A 19,749-nucleotide genomic window follows, 5' to 3' on the forward strand; every position below is an offset into this window, starting at 1 on the left:
TTAAAAATTGTTTGGCTGACTAAAAATAATAGTATTGAAAACAAACTTTGATGAATCAGTGCTCCTGGGGCGGGGGATGGGCAGCCTCCTGAAGAAGAAACGCTGTGACTCATGCACTTGTCACCGATAGCCTGCCCGTAAGTGTGTGGAAGTGCATGGTGTTTATTGTGGCTGGTGTTTTTTCGAGACCCAGTTGGAAGCCAGTTCCGGTTCCAAGCACCACCTTACCGGTCAGCTTGGCTGTCAAAGTAAGGATGGTCAGAGGCAGCAGCTCGGGTCTTGGAAATGATGTAGATGAGGACGGTGGTGCCTGTGAGTGCCCTTAGGTAGGCACAAGAGAGGACCCATGCCCACAGGGCCGGCCTTTGGCCCGCCGTCTGGGTGTGTTCCTTCTCATGGGATGCCCCAAGGGGTGGCCCATCTGGAGCCTGCACCTCCTCCTTCCAGACTGTGCTTTGGGTTCTGACCCTTCAGTTCCCTGTCCTGGTGGTCTCAAGACATCTTTCAGGTCCCACCTGGGCCCCTCCCAGATCCATCAGCCCAAGGAAGGCCATGCTGCCTCAGCCATGGACATGCGTGCACCTGTGGGCTGAAGGGCCGACAAGGCGAGCAGGGCAGGGGGATGGAGGAGTTGGATGGAATTCACGCCCGTGGCGTCTGTATGGGGGCGCGTGAAGCCCCTCTGAGTGTGTGTGATGGTGCCAGGGGGTGCGCTGGCATTCGGGCCCGCTTCTCCCTGGATGGCTGCATTCTACTGTGAAACCAAGAGATCAGAGAACGCAAAACGCAACCCTGGCCTTCTGTGTTGTACTAAGGTATTTGTCAAAGTGGAGGATAGAACGTATCCTGTGTATCAGTTTGTTACCTTGATTTTTGTCACTTGAACATGACAGCATGTGGCCTCTGCCCGAGACCTACCGGTGGGGAAGCAGGCCTGTTTTTAGCCACGACCAAGGCCCAGCCAAGGAGGTGCCATGGAATGGACAGGGATGGATTCCCTTCACTGCAAACTTGGATTGGAGAGAATTACAGGTCATGGAGAAGGCGGCACGTATTGCAGCTGCCCGTCTCAGAAGTGGAGTGGAGAGCTGGACCCCCCACTAGTGTGCTTGTTGGTCGATGCATTTATGGGGCACTGACCTCATGTTGGACTTCAGGGGATACAGAGAGATGCAGAGCTGAGGTCCTATCTCTGAGCTGCATTGAGGCAAAAAGGGTCACACTGCCCACGGTTATGGTGGGCTGGTGGGACAGACACTCAGGTCAAGGTCAAACAAGTGTTGATTTGGGAGCCCAGAGAAAGAGCAGCTCTCTTTTTAGGAGAGGCGGGAGGCTTCCCAGAGGAGGTGGAGCTCCAGCAGGACCTCGATGAATGGATAGGGCATGGGTGTGTAGCAAAGGCTGCCTAGAGCATTGGCCAGATGGGGTGTGGAAGGACCTGGCCAGATGGGGTGTGGAAGGACCTGGGCCTTCCTTGCCTAACGGGTTGAGTCAGCTGTGTTGACCAGGGCAAGCAGGACATTTCGGGGTGGTCAGGGCATGGAGGGAGGTGCAGCCAGAGAGGAACCGAGGGAAGGCTTTAGTAGGACAGGCTTAGCGTTTGGACCTTGCTCTTTGAGTGTGTCGGGGATTTTCAAGTAGGGGCCAGAGCCACCGTTGGGTTCGGACTTCATTTCCTCCCCACCCCAAGCCAGTAACAGCAGGTTTTCTGCCTGAATTATCCAGGTCAGGGTCATAATCCCTTACACCACCATGTGGACGGCTTTAGGCTATGTCTGGACCAGGGTGAAAATAGTGTTTTGTTCGCCGTCAGGAGAGAAGACTAGTTGTACAGCCAGGAGGGCTCTGGGAGCCCAAGTGTTCAGGTAATTAGCTGGTGAGTCATGCTCGCCTCTTGCCATGGATTCCTTGGGAAAGTGAGCTGAGTCGTGCCGGGTCCCTTCAAGCTAAGGCCTCGAGACCAGATCTCGGCTGCCCCCTTGGCGTCCCCTGTGCCTGGCACAGCGCCTCAGGTGGAATGCCTCTGGATGGTGTTTTCTCATTTCTTCATTGATGACCATCTAGACCGGCAGGTCTTCCACGTCCCAACCACACTGCAGTCAGCAAGAATGCCTCCATTCTCCTCTCCTGCAGACTCGCAGGATGCTCCACAAGTGTCTTAAAGACAGATTATATTCCTAATAAGAGCAACAGTTAAGTTCGTGTTGTTCATTTCTTTTTTTAAGATTTATTTATTTATTTATTTTGTAATCTCTGCACCCAGCATGGGGCTTGAACTCACAACCCGGCGGTCAAGAGTTGCACGCTCCTCTGACTGAGCCATCCGGGCACCCCAAAGTCGTTCATCCTTTTCAGCACCGAGGGCAAGTGGAAAACATGCTGACCATTTAGAGATCGGGTACAACTTACTTACCTTGTTAGAGTCCGCTTTCTGTTGTCAGTGTTGCCAGTTGAAGCTTTAACAGATTTCCAGAGGAGAAAGTTGTTTTGTGTCCAGGGACCACTTTTTGTTCATGGACCATTTTTGAAAATGCTGATAGAGACTTTCTGAAGGGACAGCATAGGGCAGATTTCTGGGTTGATGTTCAGGAGACCCACGCTCAAACCCCTGCTCCCCACTCGCTGCTTTGGTGACGTGGACACGTCACCTTGCTCCGTAGAGCCTCGTTTCTTCATCACTAAAACGGGAACAATGATACCTTCCTCGGTAGGATTATTGAGGTTATTTATGTGGATGAGCTATGCCTTCAAAGCATTTGCAGAGTGGAAAATATTACGGTGTCATTTCCTATTTCTTGATGAAGCACAGCTCTGTAGTGTTGCTAAAGATGCTTTCTGACAGAGGCAGACTAAAGCTTCTGAGTTCACACCCAGGTACTCACAAAGGCCTTAGAGATAACTCATAAATGATGCGCAAAATTCAATTGGAATATGAACTCAGGGCAGGCACGATCTGGGGCTTGGTGCCAGAAGCTTAGGCGAGCTGAGGCTCTGGGCCTTCCTTGCCTAACGGGTTGAGTCAGCTGTGTTGACCAGTGGCGGGTCACCTTAGCCCTCTCACCTGGGGACAGCATGAACTGAGTATGCAGGACACTAGCATGGGCCACTGATCAACTGGTTTGGTTGGTCTTCTTTACCTGTCTGCAGTACTCTGAGAAGGCTGGATTGCTCACCATCACAGGAGAGGAGCCCAAGGCTTTGAGGGGACAGTGGCAGAAAGGAGTCTGGGCTCAGATCTCTGCTTCCTGACCTTGGCTGTCTGTCCCCAGGCTCCTCAAGAAGGGGCTACCATTCTTGCAATTTCCTGCCTCATAAGCAGGTCCATGTGATTGCCTGGGTAGGTTGCTTTAGGTCTTATGATAAGAAATGGAGCTGGATTTGCCTCAGAAGCTCTAGCCCTTGGGACACCTGGGTGGCTCAGTAGTTGAGCATCTGCCTTCAGCTTAGGGTGTGATCCTGGGGTACTGGGATCGAGTCCTGCATTGGGCTCCCCGCAGGGAGCCTGCTTCTCCCTGTGCCTTATGTCTGTCTCTGTCATGAATAAATAAATAAAATCTTAAAAAAAAAAAAAAAAGAAGAAGCTCCAGCCCTTCTACAATCTAGGGTGAAGATATATAATTTATTGAACAAATCAGGACCCATCTAAGAGTGAGAAGGGGCAGGGCTGTTATTAATTATGGTCAGAAAGTGAGCATGAGCATGGACTGTCCAGCCAAATGTGGGTAAATGGACACCCTCAGTCATCCTGCCTCTGTGGCAATGGTTATGACACCTGCGAAGGTAACTGGGAGTGTTAGGCCAGCCGGTTGATATGATACTGTTGTAAGGGGCTGAGTTATTTACTGCTAGTGAGGGTGAAGGGACTTCACTTAGGGTCATTTTTCAAGTTGGCAACATAGTATTTAAAAACTGGATGTGGCCTTAGAAATAATCATAGTGAAGTTAGCGCTAGAGCTTCCTTACCTGGAGCAGGACTTAGGGAACGCTTGGCTCTGCTGATGGGTACTCTGAAGGGAAGGGGATGGAGGGTGGAGGTGGGGGTGGCAGTGGGGAGACAGCAAGGCATTCACATGGCTCTAGAATGCCTGCATCCTCTACAGGCCGTGTCCCTTCAAAACCCAGGAGAGGCCCTCAGGCCCAGTGCAACTGAGATGATATGTAATGGCCAGGAGCAGAGACTTCTTCTGTAAGCTGACCTCTCTCCTGCTCCCCTGTTCCATTCTAGAGGCCCCGAGGATACCACTGGCCGGTGGCTGGTGCAAGTTTAGTGGATAATCCTTCTGCTGAAGAATTTTGGAAGGCACTGAGGAAGGAATTAAAAATAACAGCAAGCATGCCTTTCTTTCTCTTTGATTGTGGTAAATGCATGGAATGTGCCAGGGCCTCTGTGGAGCACGTGGCCCCAAATAACCCCTCTGCCAGTGGAATTCTGTGGAGAACATGGAAGGGCTCTGAGCCATTTCACTGCTGCTTTATGTTCTCAGGATTTGTTCCTGTGATCTTCTCTTGCCCCGAATAATTTGTTGGAAGCCTGGAAAGGGACTCGAGTCCTCTGTTCCTCTGTGTTCTCCAGCCACATGGCTGTCGTAGGCGAGGTCCTGTCCGATGAGCTCCAAGGAGAGCAGCTGGAGTGACAAAGAGGACCGCTCACAGGCTGAGAAAAGGGAAGTGTAAATTCAAGCCAAACTTGGCAGCACTTGCTTAGAGAACTTGAGCTGATACTATGGAGCCCTGGTCGTCATCCTTTGTGGCTAGGCCGTGTCTTATAAATAGAACAAGATGCATTCTCACCCTCCTCCCCTTGCCCTACCCCACAGACACAAGGAGGCATGTGTGTGGGTGCGTATGGGCAGGGAGTATTAATGATTTATGTTCCAGTTCTCTGGAGAGCCATCGTGGGAACTGGGCCCTGGGCTCCATGGAGATGACCAGGCCATCTCGTGGGTAAGGCTGGAATCCGTTGCGGAGCTCCAGCAATCCTGACCATTCCAGCCTCTCCTCCGTAGTGGAGGCCCTCGGTCCCTCCTGCCTGGTACGTTACTCAGCCAGTTGGCCCTTTCCTCTCTGGTCCATCCTATATTCTGTATTCTGTTATTGGGGTCAGACTCACTGCATTAGGATGCTGTTGGCTGCAAGTCACTCAAACCCAACTCACACCTTCAACAGGGTGGAGGTTTACTCTCTCTATGAAGTTTGGAGGCCGGGAGGCTCGAGGCATGGGTAAGGACTTGGGAGCCTCCCATCTTTCTGCCCTGCCATCTTCAGCCCAAGGGTTTTTGCCTCCCAAGCTCTGCCCCTCTTGGTCCAGTGATGGCCACAGCTGCTCCAGGCACTACCCTCTTGACCCATCCTGGGGGCAGGCAAGGCCGCTTCTCCTTGGGAGTCTCTTTATCTGGGAAGAACCTCCTGGAATCTCAGTGGCCGGGGTCCTGTCACGTGCACTCATGGCACAAGTAATGGATTGTGATGAGCCTCTTGAAGTCAAGGGTGCAGGCTGTTTTGTTGACTCACTACCGTACTTAGGATCTGCTGGGCACTTGGTAAATTTCAATTAATAAAGTGTTGATTATCGTTTACCTTTTTCTCTGAGTAGACTCCTGAGTGCCTCTCCCTAATGTCTTGCTAATTCTGAGGTTGTGGCAGAAAACGATTCAGGGGCCAGTTCCTGCCCCCCAGTTCCTGCCTCCACAGAGCCTACAGTCAAGAGGAGATGAGATGGAGAAACAAGTTACGTGATGGTGTTTGGAGCCTCTAGCAAGTGGATTGTGACAGTCCGCCATGTGCGGCATCTTTGGAAGAGGTGTGAATTTGGGGTTCAGGGAGACGAAGGTGGGACTCAGGGGAGACCTTCGAGGCCTCTGAAGGCCATGCCTGAAGGTGACATCTTGTAACCCAAGCCAGGTGGCTTTAGGCAGTCGATTTCTGTCTCCACCCCCTCCAGTCTTGTTTTCCTGTTGACAAAATGAAGGTAGAAACTTGCCCTTGGGTATGGAGTGGGGGGAAGGGAACAGAACTGAGAGCCTCCTGCCCCCGGGGGAAATTTTCTGAAGGTTCTTGTGGTATTCTAGTTTCAAAACCCTGTGCAATTTAATGGCACGATTAGCGTCTTTGTGAGTCTCACTGGCTTTGAGTCTGCTGGAAACTTTCTCTGAAAGCATATAGATGAAGAAATGAGAATTCTATAAATGTTTAGCGGTTAAAAACAAAGTGCTGGCTGATTTATGTAATTTTTTTTTTTTTTTGGTTGTTTTCTGATGGAACTTTCTGCGGAGATGGAATACCCTGGAGTCTTCCTGTCACAGTGAGCTAATAACTGACTTCAGGTCAGTGAATGTGTTTTCATTCCAATTGAGAACAAAAAAATAAAATAAAATAAAATAAAAACAACCCCAAAACGGAGCCTATCCCAAGGCCTCATGTTTCATTTTCTTATTGATCTAGATGCTGGGATAACTCAGGACCCCGGGGGTGGGGGTGGGAGGGTGGGGGGGGAACATCTCAAAGCTAATTAAAGATGTTTGCTTGAGGTTTGCTTGTTTCTCTTGCTTGATTGAAAGAGTTGCCATTTTTGCTTTTATTGTTAAAAAAAAAAAAAAGGAAGCTATCACTGCTGCTGATCGAAGTGTGGGGGCTAGGGAGGTTTCACACGTCAGTACACATGTGAGGTTGCCCTCCTGCCCTGAGTGTGGTCCCCCACAGAGAGGCACCTTGGAGCATAGGCCAAAGCAGCTGCTTTCCTTAAAAATTGGAGGGGATTCTGGATGGCTCAGTGGTTTAGTGTCTGCCTTCGGCCCAGGGTGTGATCCTGGGGTCTCGGGATCGAGTCCTGCATCGGGCTCCCTGCATCGGGCTCCCTGCATGGAGCCTGCTTCTCCCTCTGCCTGTGTCTCTGCCTCTCTCTCTCTCTCTCTCTCTCTCTCTCTGTCTCTTATGAATTAATAAATAAAATCTTTAAAAAAAATTGGTGAGTTTCCAGGAGTGGTGGCCAGGTGAGCCTGGGTGTGAAAGCAAACTACGTGGTCCCAGTGTGAGGCTGGATCTGTTTGATCAGCTTCGGTTCTGGAGGTAATGGCCTGAGCTCCCCACTCACAGAGGGAGAGTCAGCATGTGGGGAGGTAGAGGGCCTGCCTGCCATTCCAGGGGTGCCCCCAACCCTTTGTTTAACCACGGCTGTGGACCAGTGGTCTCAGATGTTTACCATCGCCTGTTTATAAGAGGGAAGTGTGGTCATATTTCTATCTCTTTTGTGGGCTGCACGGTTGCCTTACTGGGGCTCGTGTGGGAAGTGGTTACCGTTAGGAGGAGGGTAAAATAACAGTACTCACAAAGGGACTTTGATCCAAGAATCCTTTTGAATGTCATCTTTTGGCCACTGTGTTTTTATTTTTACTTTTTTTCGCCTATCGGCCTCCACTTCAGTAATGAAAAAAAAAAAAATCAAACCACATGCTGGACCTTGTGCTCCCCAGCTGGGCTAGATCAAAACTGCCATGCAAACCTCTCTTGTCCCTGGGTTTCACGGTGGGGGTGCCCCCCGGCTCTGGATCTCTGAGTAGCTAGAGGCCCTCCGCGCTCCTGCTCCCTGGACGCAGTACCCGAACGTCCAGGCAACACCTGGACTTGAACTTGTGCCTTTCCTTTCTGTCTTCCTCCTCCCACCACCTATGCTGATTTTCATCTTCATTCTTATCGGAGCTGTGGGTTCAGTGCAGTGTCGAATCCTCCCGTAAACAGACGGGCACACATGGAGGAAATGCAGCCTTGGTGTCCTGGTTCTTCCTCCCTGGTGGAGGTTGCCTTTTGAATTCGAGAAAGTCATCTTGGCTCCTCTGGGTATTGGTCTTTGCAGCTACAAAATGACAGGCTTGAGAGAACCTCAGAGCTTTAAATCAGCTATAATATGTCCTGATTCCTCTCCATCCTCTCTCTTCCTTGGCTTCTTGCCTTTTGCTGTTTTTTCTTTTTTTTATATTATTTTATTTTTTTAAGGTTTTATTTATATGAGAGAGAGTGAGTATGAGTGGCGGGGGGGGGGGTGCACAGAGAGGCAGAGGCAGAGTGAGAAGCAGACTCCCCACTGAGCAGGGAGCCCAACGTGGGGCTTGATCCCAGGACCCTCATGATCCTAGATCATGAGCCAAAGGCAGATGCCCAACCGACTGAGCCACCCAGGCACCCCTATTTATTTATTTTTGAGAGAGAACAGAGGAGGCGCAGAGGGAGAGGGAGAGAGAATCTCAAGCAGACTCCCCGCTGAGCCCAGAGCTCGACTTGGGACTCAGTCTCGAGACTCTGAGATCATAACCTGAGCCGAATCCACGAGTCGGACACTTTAACCAGCCACGCCACCCAAGTGCCCCTTTGCTGTTTTCTTGATGCACTTGTTTTCCTAGGGGACGAATCTAATTTTTCATCTGATGTACTGCCTAGAAATTTACAGAGCATCTTTAGTCGGTGGTGGTGATGGGACCAGACACTACGGTCCAGGAGTTGTAAATGCACTGTTGTTGATTTGGACAGTCATGCATACATACTTCTGCCTTCCCGAAGCTTCCAGGCTTGTGGTGGAATGAAGCCCACCTGATGGGGATCTACTCCGTGTTCCAGGCCCGTGGAAATCCGTCTGCAGGCAGAGAGGAATTCCCATGTAGCTCTAAGCACATGCTTCCTGTGCTTCTAAGCTCCAGCTGCATTCCAACCTTCGTGCTATAAAAATACAGGAAGGAAGGGAAACGTGTTCACAGGTTGGTTAGAGATCTTAAACCGACAATCAGCTCTCTCTTACCCACAAGAAACCAGAATCCACCATCGGCATTCTGGTCCGTCAGGGCCCCAGCTCAGCTCAGCTCAGCTCAGCAGAGTGCCCTTTCAAAACTAGAGTAGATTCTCTTTGCTAACGGCTTTTTTCCATGAACCTCAGCCAGCAAGCGTAGTCTTTGAGGATTACAATTTGACTAGTGTGCTCAAGAGTCTTTAAAGAGAAGTGTCATTTAGTCCTCAAGCTGCTTTGAGGCCACCAAGGCTTGGAACCTTCCATAGATTGAGGATGGCATCTGAAGGTGTAGGATAAGCGAACAACGACCATTCCTTTGACCCTGTTTTTTTTCCGGAGTCTGTCTCCATCGGGGCTGCTTCGTGCTGGCAGGAGAGGGAAATAGAGGCAGAAGGTAGAGTGTCCTCATGAGCCAGCTTGGTGACTTCGGGTGAGTCACTTGACTACCCTGGCCCCTGGTTTCCTCCTTTGCAGACCAAAGACGTTGGCTTACCAGGATTTTAAGGTTTCTTCCACTGTAAAAATTCTCATTCTTGAGCTTGCATTCAGAGAATGACTGGCTCTGTTACTCATTCCGATAGTTTCGGGATCAATGTACAATCGCTGTGGGGGCTAGAGAGCGGGGCCCCCAAAAAAACAGAATGGAAAAAGGTTTGAGGTTCAAAGGGGAGCTGTGGTAGCTGGGACTCCGCCTTCATAACGATTCACACTTGGTTGCCAGGCTCACTGCGGCAGGTCCTTAATCCCGGACGCTTTATAACAACTCTGAATTTCTGTTTCTGCAGGCGGGGCCTGGGAATCCGTATTTTAGAGTTCTCCTGGTGACTGTGGTGTGTAGCCAGGATGGAGAATCACAGCCCTGGATCTCATGTAAAGCTGTGGTTCAGTATTCCCGGCATCTGCTCTGGGGTGGGGGGTGATAGTGGTTGCTTAAAAAATAAATAAACAAAAAGCACATGCACTCCGAAAAGTTCTAGGTTCTAGAAGCATGTTGGCGTGGCGGTCACAGCTGCCACCACCCTGAGGTTAGAGCTTCACTTCTCTCCTATCTCTGGGTCAGTGGTTTCTCAGCATCTCTGAAGTAGTAGAACCATCTGTAGTTGGTTATTTCTGCTTGGGAAACTCCAAGTGCTGGGGGGCGGGGAGGTGCCAGCGTAGAGGCGGAGCAGGGCTGGATTAAACAGGCCATTACACACTTTTTTTTTTTTTTTTTTTTTTTTTTTTGAGAAACAAACTCAGAAGCCTCGGCCAACGCTGGTGTGCCTTAGTGTCAGATCCTTGGCAATGCCCCGGTGGATTCCAGGGGCCATGGAAGCATGTATGCTGTTCCCCGTGCTTTGGTGACCGTGGTCCCGCCCTTGGTTAACAGCATCCACCGTCTCATCAGCTGTAACATTTAGACACTCCTATGTGTGCCCAGTTGGGAGTGGGTCCCTGCAGGGAATCCATCCCTACGGCCTAAGAAATCTGATGGGGCACAGCTGTCAGGGTTAGATGTGCATGGGAAGGGCCCAAATGGGAAACGATAGATAAATCTGAATCTCTTTCCAGGTGGTGGTTAGGAATGCAAAGGTGAATACCTGGGTTGGTGTGAAATGAGCCACAGGAGAAAGGAGAACTTGTCAGTTCTGATCAACTCCAAAGAGTTTCGCAAAGCGGCGGGGATGTTCCAGGAGGTTTTAAAATGACAAGTTTTGAGATGCAGGTGTAGACACACATGTGCCAGATGTAAGTTGCTGTTTTGGAGATGAGTGAGGAGGGCGTCCATCCACAAATATTTACGAAGCTGAGCGGGACAGCCAGGGAAATGCAAAATACGGCCCCTCTGTCCAAAGAGCATGCAGTCTCACTTGAGGGGTGGGGGCTTGATATACAAGTATGGGGCACGGTGGTGGAGGCCGTCTCTGCTGTGGTCATGTGGCCAGTACCTGTAGGCTCAGAAGGAGGGTGGGATGGGACAGATGCCTCAGGAAATGTGGGTCTGAGCCAGTGAAAGGGAGACACACCCACCCCACTGTGGTGTGGATCTCCCCACCTCCCTTCTGGCACTATGTCAATGGTTTTTGGGGGAGCAGCCCTGATGGGCACCCTGTTGCCAGCAGGAATGACTATATTCTTGCCCCTGTCAACATCCTTTACTTTCAAGTGCAAGTTTTCCTTTAGCTTTTTCCTCTTCCTGCACAGGTGGGGTGGTCCTTGCCAGACCCCTGCTTTCATGACCCCCATCTGCCCACCTTCATTCTCTGCATCGGTGCAGTTGGAAAGTCTTTTTTTCTGCCGGACTCAGAAATGCCATGTAATATGATTGTTCTGGGTTCCAGTAGCCACCTGGCACCCTCTCGGTGGTGGCCGCGTTTCAGGTGTGGATGGGAATGATTATCTGCGCATCAGAAAACTCAAGTGTGTCCTGTGAGCAAGTTGTGTGACTGTCAGTAAATGTGCGGCTGGCTTTGTTAGGCCCTGGCTGTGGCCAAGGCTGTTATTTCTCTGTGGGTAATTATTCCAGGCTTCATGGTCACGAGCCGAGTGTAATCGGGGGGCAGATAAGAAAGTTATATATAGAGCAAAGTACATATTTCTTACGGTGGGTGGCAGAGGCTTTATATATGTGTGTGTGTGTGTGTTTAAAAAAAGACCTATATTTTCTGGGCAGTAGAATTTGAGTTTCCAGTAAATATCTCCCTCCCTCGTTACTTCACCTTTTAATTTTGTGTTTATGGTCTCTATGCTTTGAAATTGTTTGGCTGTGAGGCCAGCCCTGCCTGAAGCAGGCGGAGCAGGCCAGGCCCTCTGGAAGCCATGGTTTAGGTCAGAGTTCTTAGAGTTACTCGGACCAGCTGACTGGCAGCTCAGATGTGATTACTCGAACTCCTAGAATTAAAATAGAAACCTGGAGCCTGAGGAGGGGGGCGGGGCTATGCAGTTAACTAGTTTATCCCCCATCACTACCTTCATTGCAGGAGGAATCATCTGTGTGTCCTGGTCTGGGGTCGGTTTCCTCTATTCTCCCATTTGGGAATAGGTACCTCTGCTCTGGAAGTCAGACCTTCCCAGAGCCCCGAGCCTGGAGCTCATGTGTGGCTGGGCACACACTAGGTTTAGCTGCTGCTGAGTGCAAGTGGCCTCTCCTGGGAGATTGGGGGGTGGGGGTGGGGTCACATCATTCTTCTTTCTTAGCTTTACTTGTCAGCTGGGGAGACCTGGGAAAGGGAGGTGAGCCGGAGAAGCCGGGGAGAAAACCCACCAGAGCAGCAGAGTCGCCCAGAGCTGCGTGCTGGGGGTGGCAGTGAAGGAAGCCAGGTGGTGGTTTGCTGCTTTTTCACACCCCTTCCAGTTCAGTGCTGCTGGGAAGACCATTTCAGAACTGTCACCCCACAAACGGAGGGAGCAGCCACTTCTGCAAGCAGCCTGCACCTGGGAGCGTGTGGCCTGGACAGGATCTCGTACCTTTGTCAGGGCCACCCTGCTCTGGACTCTGGACGGGAGAGGACCCAGGGAACCGAGAAGGGGGGGGGTCCTTCCCCAGAGGCCCTCGGCACCTGACCCGCGCAGTTCCCAGAGACCCCCCAGAGAGCATTTGACATAAAGCGAGCGGTCCTGAGTGTGAGTACACCCAACAGTCTTCTTTTGCAAAGTGGGCCTTTTTACTGGGATGTGTGTGTGTGTTGGGGGAGGGAGTGGCTGCTTTGGGCTGCTGGTTCTGAAGAAGCCAGGCTAAGATTGTTGCTGGTTTTTTTTTTTTTTTCAACAAATTATCCTTTCCTCCTATTTCTTTTCCCTCGAAGCCTCTTGGTAATTTTGAAGAGCAGATAAACCAGCCAAGTTTTCGTCTGTGACATTCTTCGTCTTCAGCCTCATGGTGGGGTGATGGACAGCATTCTTCTGTAGCTTGCTGAGCAGATTCCCATTGTTCCGTCTTGAAGGCGCCTTGGGTGGCGACAGGGCAGGTAGTCTCATCCCTGTTCCGTAGGTGACCAGGGGCAATTTATATGTGAGTGGAGGGGCAGAGACTGAGGCTATTCTTCTAGTCCTTTGACGGAGTAGCTCTTTGCACCGTGTTGCCTCAGGAATAAATGTACATGCGTGTGTTCTCGATACATCCCTCAGGGGACGATGGATTCTTTCCCAGCTGCTGTCACAGGGAAGGGGAAAGCGCCACCATGACCGATCCTATGGAGACTATTTTTCAGTGTGCAAGGCACTTTCACATACATGATTTCCTTTCGCCTCTGCGACAGTCCCTGGAAGTAGGTGCTAGTCTAGAGGAGCAAACGGAGAGCTGGAGGTGCTGAGTGACGCAGCCCAGGGCACCAGCCAGCAAGTGGCCCAGTGGTAAGTGGGTGGCACTAGCTGAATGCTGTGGAGGGGAAGTGAGAGTCCAGTGGAGCAGTGGGTGATGTAACTAGTGATTGGAGGCAGTAGGCTTTGTTGTTCTTGTCTCAGAAGCCATGCAGGGTCCTGGTTCCTGAGCGTGATCTTCTCTGAGGGCCGGCCTGTGCACGCCCGGCCACGTGTGGAGGCCTGAACCAGCGCGTGAGGAAGAGGCACGCCCAGGTCAAGTGAAGGGCCCCCTGAGGGAGTGGTGACAGGCTGCGTGGGAGTGGCTGGCATTGGGGTTCACCCTGCCTGGGGCAGGCATTCCTATTCAAGAGGTGGACTTCGAAGTGCATGCCCGGGAATAGGGCGGCTTGGATCGTGGCGGCACCTCTCCTGGTGTGGTAGAAAGATCAAGGAGTCTGGAGCCTTGACAGATTTGTTGGAAACCCCAGCTCTGCTACTTTGTAGTTGTGGGCTCTTGGGACAGTCACTCCAACACTTTGAATCTCAATTTGGGGGTCCTTCATATGTCAGAAGCTTGAGTCTCTGCCATAGTGTGGGTCATATAATAATTACTCTCGGGACGCCTGGGTGGCTCAGTGGTTGAACATCTGCCTTCCACTTAGGTCATGATCCCGGGGTCCTGGGATCGAGTCCCACATCACGTTCCCTGCAGGGAGTCTGCTTCTTCCTCTGCCTGTGTCTCTGCCTTTCTCTCTGTGTCATGAATGAATAAAATCTTAAAAAAAAAAAAAAAAACTCTCTTGGTCAGAAATGACTTGCCAGGTCCTCTAGTCCAGCCCCTTCATTGATAGGTGGGGAAACCGAGGCCCTGAGTGGTGTGATGAGTAGCCCAAGATCATAGTGAATGAGTGGCAAAGCCAGAGTTAGGACCAGGTTTCTTGAGCCCAGGCCCAGGTGTTCTGTGTGTTTGCTCGTGCTTTGCATGAACCTGGGGTAGTTTTTCTTGTCCATTCACACCCTCACAAATCTCCCTGAGTAGTCAGTTGTCTTACGAGGTAAAGTCTGTTAACACCCATGAGAGAATGAGTGAGGTCTCTGGTGTCAGCTTCTTGGGGAGGGAAGCTTGGGTGGGAGAGTTGGGCAGGGCGCTAACACTCCCTTGTACTTGTCTGATGTCAACCATCGTTGGCTGAATCCTGGTTTCCCAAGTGTGCTTGATGGTAAGGGAGGTTCAGACACTGAGATGGCCCACTCAGGGTCTTGGAAAGTAGACTTCGTTTTCTCTTCAAGAGCCTTACTGCTCCTCTCTAGGGCATTCAGTCCTCTTCGACTTGGGATCAGGAGCCCCACCATAGTGGTAAGCCTCAGGTCCATTTTGTGCAGTGTTGTTAGGCTCAGATATCATAGACCTCCAAACTGTGCTTGGTCCAAGGTTAAGACCCTCCTTCCCCACTTGAGTGTTCCGATTATCTGCTGCAGTATGTTCAGTCTTGAGGTGGGTTGGGCGGGGGGGACTGTTGGTTCCAGTGCAGGAATCCAGCATAATTTCTTACATTGTTATCATCTGGGTTCATGGAGTCTGTTTCTTTTGATCTTTCTCTTCCTCTTGGGAGAGGAAAACTTGGTGGACATGGCTGAGCAGAATCCTCTCGTATCTTGAATATCTTCGTGTGTTATTCCTGTTCCCCAGCCTCCAGGCCCCTCTGTCTCCTCTGAAGGGATTTCCCAGAAGGTTCCAGGCCAGAGGCTGACCTGGGACGGGAGCTGCCTCCATGGTTAACAAGGCCTGAAGGTGGTTTGGGGCCTTTGCCCAGTGACCTGCCCTGTCACGGAGGCTGGTGATCCAGCGCTGTGGTGCTACGATATATGACCTCTTCAACCAGTGAGTCACTCACCCCCAGATAACCACCGGTACTTTCAGGGGAACTGCTGGTATCATTGTGGCTGTGGCCATGGTTTCTCCAAATTAAGGTGTGTTTAGAAATGAAAGTATAGGGATTGGTTTCCTTAGATTTGTTGTCATGGATTCATGGCTTCTCTGCCTTTTTCTTCATAAAGACTCTCACCTGGCTTTCTTTTAAATCGTATGATAAAAATCATTTATATATTAATGATAAATAGCCAACACTCTTCCAACATTTGGGGGGAAACACCTTCATGTCTTTACAGCTTAATTTTTCGATATTTTCTAGAATTGTCCATTTGTGTTTTTATGTGGCTATCATCAGAGCGTGTCCATTTGTCAAACCAGGAAAGCAGGAATTCCATCCAGTATTTACCATGGAGGGAATTTAATATGGGACCTTGGTTTCATGGGTGATAAAGAAGCTTATAAGCCAAACATGGGAAGGCAAGGTGACCCAGAGCTTTGTGGCAGGAAGCCACCACCACCTTTAGGCTGGAGGGACAAAGGGAGAAGGTAGTGTTCCCAAAGCCAGGGTCACGGTCACTGGTGGCCTACCTAGAGCAGATGCAGCTGCCTCTAAACGTGCCCACCCAAGATAGAGGGAGATGGGAGAAAGGCTCTGGCCTCTCCCTCCTCCCTCCCTCCCTCCCTCAAGTCTCCTGAGTTCCTGCTGCTGGACCCTCCTCCCACCCACCAGATGCCCTTGATGTGGGGCCTGTAAGGTCAGGGGTCAGCCCTGGGGGTTGCAGAGCAGAACACAACAGGATGAGAAATGGATCGGAGGGCAGATGGGACCCAGCCCAGCCCAGGGTGCAAGCTTCCTCTTCTAATTTAATACTGTCAGAAGCATTTTCCCCATGTTTTCACGTGGTCTTTGTAATTTTGCATGTTAACTCAAGTGGATATACCACGGTTAGCCTGCTCATTCCCCAGCTGTTGGGTGAGTGCTTAAAATAATGATAAATCAGCAGTTCTCGAAGGGCAAGCCCCTACCAGGAGCATCCACACCACCAGGGAACTCGCTAGAAATACAGTCTCGGGCCCCACCCCAGACCTCCTGAATCAGAAACCCTGTGGGTGGGTCCAGCAGTCTGCGCTTTAAAAGCCCTCTGGGGGATGCCGATGCCCATTATAGTTTGAGAACCACTGTCACAGGCAATGCCACACCTCACTGACGGGGGGCGGGGGACGGGATGCTGAGGGTGCCGGTGGCCGGGCCTCCTTACCAAGAGGGCTGTGGTGTAGTGGCACAGGCACAAGACTCCAGCTATACCTCCCCCAACCCAGGGTCAGGCCTCTCCCTTGCCTTTAACCTCCTTATGGTTCTTCTTTCCTCTTTTGTTCAACAGCTAAAAATATCAAACCATGTAGTAGTGAGAAGATTAAATGAAATAATGGGCATGATGTTCCCCATCTGTTGGGTCTTCTGAGGCTTTGCAGAAGGAAGTGTGGCAATAGCAGCCAGCTCCTGCACCATGCACGATTGGCCCTGGTACCAGTACTTGAGGTGTGTGGTCTGAAAGTCAGTGATGAGCCCTTAGGAAGCTGATGAGCAAGCTTTAAGTGGTAGGAATTTTGGACTGAGGCTAGCATGTTTGGAGTCAAGCTTCCCCCTCCCCACCCCATTCTTACTACCATTCGAGCCTGACCCCGTGCTTACACTTGTTGTCCCTCTCGTCTAGCCATCGGTGGAGTGAAAAGAACCCTGGACTCAGACCAAGACCCCTGGCTTCCTGTGCTGGCTGTGTGTTCCCGGGCAAACCACTTAAGCTTTCTGAGCTGCACTTTCTTTATCTGTAAAACCTCTACCTTGCCTACCTGGATGGCAATGGTGTAGGTCAGGTGGGCCGATGGACGTGAAATCTGCCTTGAACCTTAGTGGGCCCCATGAATGGAAAGCCTTCAGGGTCCCATCTCAGCCAGGGCCAGCCTTGCCACCCGTGTAGGCCTCCCCTCCTAGTTCCGATGCAGGAAGTACTAAACCTGAGTTTATCGGTGAGGACGGGCATCTGGGTGCCCCATCGTCCTGTAGTGACTTGTGGGCAGACACTGGGCTGAGGTCTTCTACACATGCTCCGCTTATACTTCCACAGCTCTACCAAGTAGGGAGTCTTCTGAGAAGTAACCAAACTCAGATAGCTTAAGAGGAAGGATGTGAATGAACCCCTAAGCGGACGGACAGACAGGCCCACTCTGCCTCAGAGCCATCGGTGGAGTCTCGCTACTGCTAAGAAGGGAAAGAGGAACAGGGTAAGAGCTCCTGCTGATGTAGGGTGATCCAATGGGGTCACAAGCACTGTGTGTGGGTGGAAGAGACAAGCTGATTGGAGCTGGTTGGGACTGGCTACCTGGAAGAAGCTAAGGCAGCCAGTCCTTCCCATCTTCCTGCCTCTGGCAGCACCCGAGAACCCTCTGGCACCAGCAGGAGGACCAGCCACCATCCCACCACAGGTGCTGTCCTCGTGTACTGGCTGAGGAACTGAGGCTCAGAGAAATCAAGTGGTTTACCTGAGGTTAAACAGGCAAGGACTTTAAGCCCAGGTCATGTGGCTTCTGGTCCAGGGCTCTTTGCACGACTCTTCTGTGCTTTATTGAGCCAGGCATGATTGGGGCTTGTCCACGCCATTTCCCGGCCCTTCTGTGGGAGGTCCTCTGGGTGGGCAGCCGGATAGTGAATGGCCGGTATGTGTGTGTGTGTGTGTGTGTGTGGGTCCTTGGTGTGAAGGGCCCAGCAAAGTCAGCCTGAGCCCCAGGCGGGTCTGAAGATGTGCCACCCTCCAGCCAACAACTGTCCTCCTACTGTGTGGGTTGCCACTCCTAGTGACGCCAGAATAGGGGGTGAAGGCCGTGCGAGGAGAGCAGCAGTGCTCCCATTCGGGCTGCATCTGGGGGTGAGCAGGTCATCCCACCCGGGCAGGGCGGAGGCCGTTTACCCGGCCGCCTTCTCAGGGAGACTCAGCACCAAACAATCTTATTGTTCAAGCTGTGCTCAAAATTGCTACCCTGAAGAGAGGGCTGTGGCAGGGCAGGGTGGGGCGTGATAACATGGAACCCGGGCCTGCTGGGGCAGGTCTTAATGACTGTAAATAACTGTGGCGGAGCTCAGGACCTGAGCTTTTTAACTCGCTAAGTATACGTTATTGCTAATGCAGCCAGGGCCGACCCGAGGATCATAATTACCCGAGATCTGCTTTACAGGCACTTAGGGGAGCGCACCAGGCTGTACTAGCCCAGGTAAGCATGTGGCCACATACGCTTAACAGGTGTCTCAGAGAAGTCTTTGCATTAATTCTTTATTTAAACCCTGGCAGGTGGCCACTGACTGGATGTACCAGAACTTTTGGGATCAGAATTGTTTTTCTTCTCCTCCTTCTCCTCCTTCTCCTCCTTCTCCTCCTTCTCCTCCTTCTCCTCCTTCTCCTCCTTCTCCTCCTTCTCCTCCTTCTCCTCCTTCTCCTCCTTCTCCTCCTTCTCCTCCTTCTCCTCCTCCTCCTCCTCCTCTTCCTCTTCCTCTCTTTCTTTTTTTCTTTCCCCTCCTGGATTTAAATGCACTTGAGTTTTAAGCCAGTGCCCCCAGCATCTGGGCAGCTGGCAGAGCTGCACGGGGGAGGGTGTGTGTGGGGGGGTGTTTAGGAAGCTCTTTTGTGTGTCTCCTCTCCTCTCATACAGCCTATTTCACTTGTGATGCTTTGGGTTGCTCTGTGTGTGTGTATGTGTGTAGATGTGTGCACATGTGTGTGACTGCACACGTGATTTCCCCACACCAAGCAGTTCTCCAATTCTTTGGACACCGGCTGAATGTCTTCCTTCCAGTTTAACTCAATTCTGACCCTGTCTACCTGGAGACAGCATCAGATGCCAGAGGTTAAGGGCTTAGTCCCATAAGACCACCCCTACCCCCTGCCCCACTTTGGATGCCCATCACAAGTCCATATTGACACCTGACCCCTGGGCTGTTGATCAGAGGTTCCCATCCATCCCCTCCTAGGGCTCAGTTAATTTGCTAGAGTGCCTCACAGGACAGGAAAACATTTTACCAGTTTATAGAAGGATGCAAGTCAGGAATAGCCAGATGACAGAGATGCGCTGGGCAAGATAGGTGGGAAGGGGCTTGGAACCTCCTTGGTCTCTGGACTCACAGGTCTCCTGGCATCTCCTTGTGCTCGCCAACCTGGAAGCTCTCTGAACCCCACTCATTGGGGGTTTCATGGTGACTCCATTCCTTAGGTGTGATTAATGACGTCATTGGTCATCAGTGATTGAACTCCACCTGCAGCCCCTCTCCTGGTGCCTGAGGTGGGAGCAGAGGTGGGGAGCTGTGATTGAAGGTTCCAGCCTTCTAATCACACGGTTGGTTTCCCTGGTACCCAGCTGTCCATCCTTTCGGGACTTTCCAGAAGTCCCTTCACTTACGGAAACCCAGTTGGGGTTGAAAAGGGCTTGTTGTGAATAGCAAAAGATCCTCCTTTCACCTTCGTTGCTCTGGGCCTATTTCAGGAATTCTAACAAAATATAACAAAAGATGCCCTTAAAGCTCTCATTTAGGAAATTGCAAGGATTTTAGGGGCAATGTGGCAGGCACGGTGGACAAAGAGCAAATGTAGGTTTCTTATTATAAATCACAATATCACAAGGAACCTCAGGGGGATGGTGATAAGTCCAGAAAAGTCACCCTGAGCTGACTGATGGGAAGATCTTGGGCAAGTCCCATCACTTCTTTGAGCCTCAGTTTCTCCAGCAGTAAAATGGCAATAATGATGCCTGTCTCTTAGGGTTGTTGTAAGATTGA

At 51.1% G+C, this 19,749-nt stretch overlaps 1 protein-coding gene across 2 annotated transcripts in view; it reads left to right on the plus strand.

The window, feature by feature from the left end:
- The window catches only part of SMAD3 (SMAD family member 3), a 118,231-nt gene that overhangs the window by 9,180 nt on the left and 89,302 nt on the right, over positions 1–19,749 (plus strand). The window contains exon 1 of one of the 2 annotated variants that reach the window (XM_072738914.1): positions 11,594–12,376. The exons of the other annotated variant lie outside the window; for it this stretch is intronic. The gene's annotated coding sequence lies outside the window, so the exon portion shown is untranslated. Of the gene's footprint in view, positions 1–11,593; positions 12,377–19,749 lie in introns of those variants that run through there. 2 annotated transcript variants of the gene reach the window in all.

This window comes from Vulpes vulpes, chromosome 15, assembly GCF_048418805.1.
Source record: "Vulpes vulpes isolate BD-2025 chromosome 15, VulVul3, whole genome shotgun sequence".
Taxonomy (NCBI): domain Eukaryota; kingdom Metazoa; phylum Chordata; class Mammalia; order Carnivora; family Canidae; genus Vulpes; species Vulpes vulpes.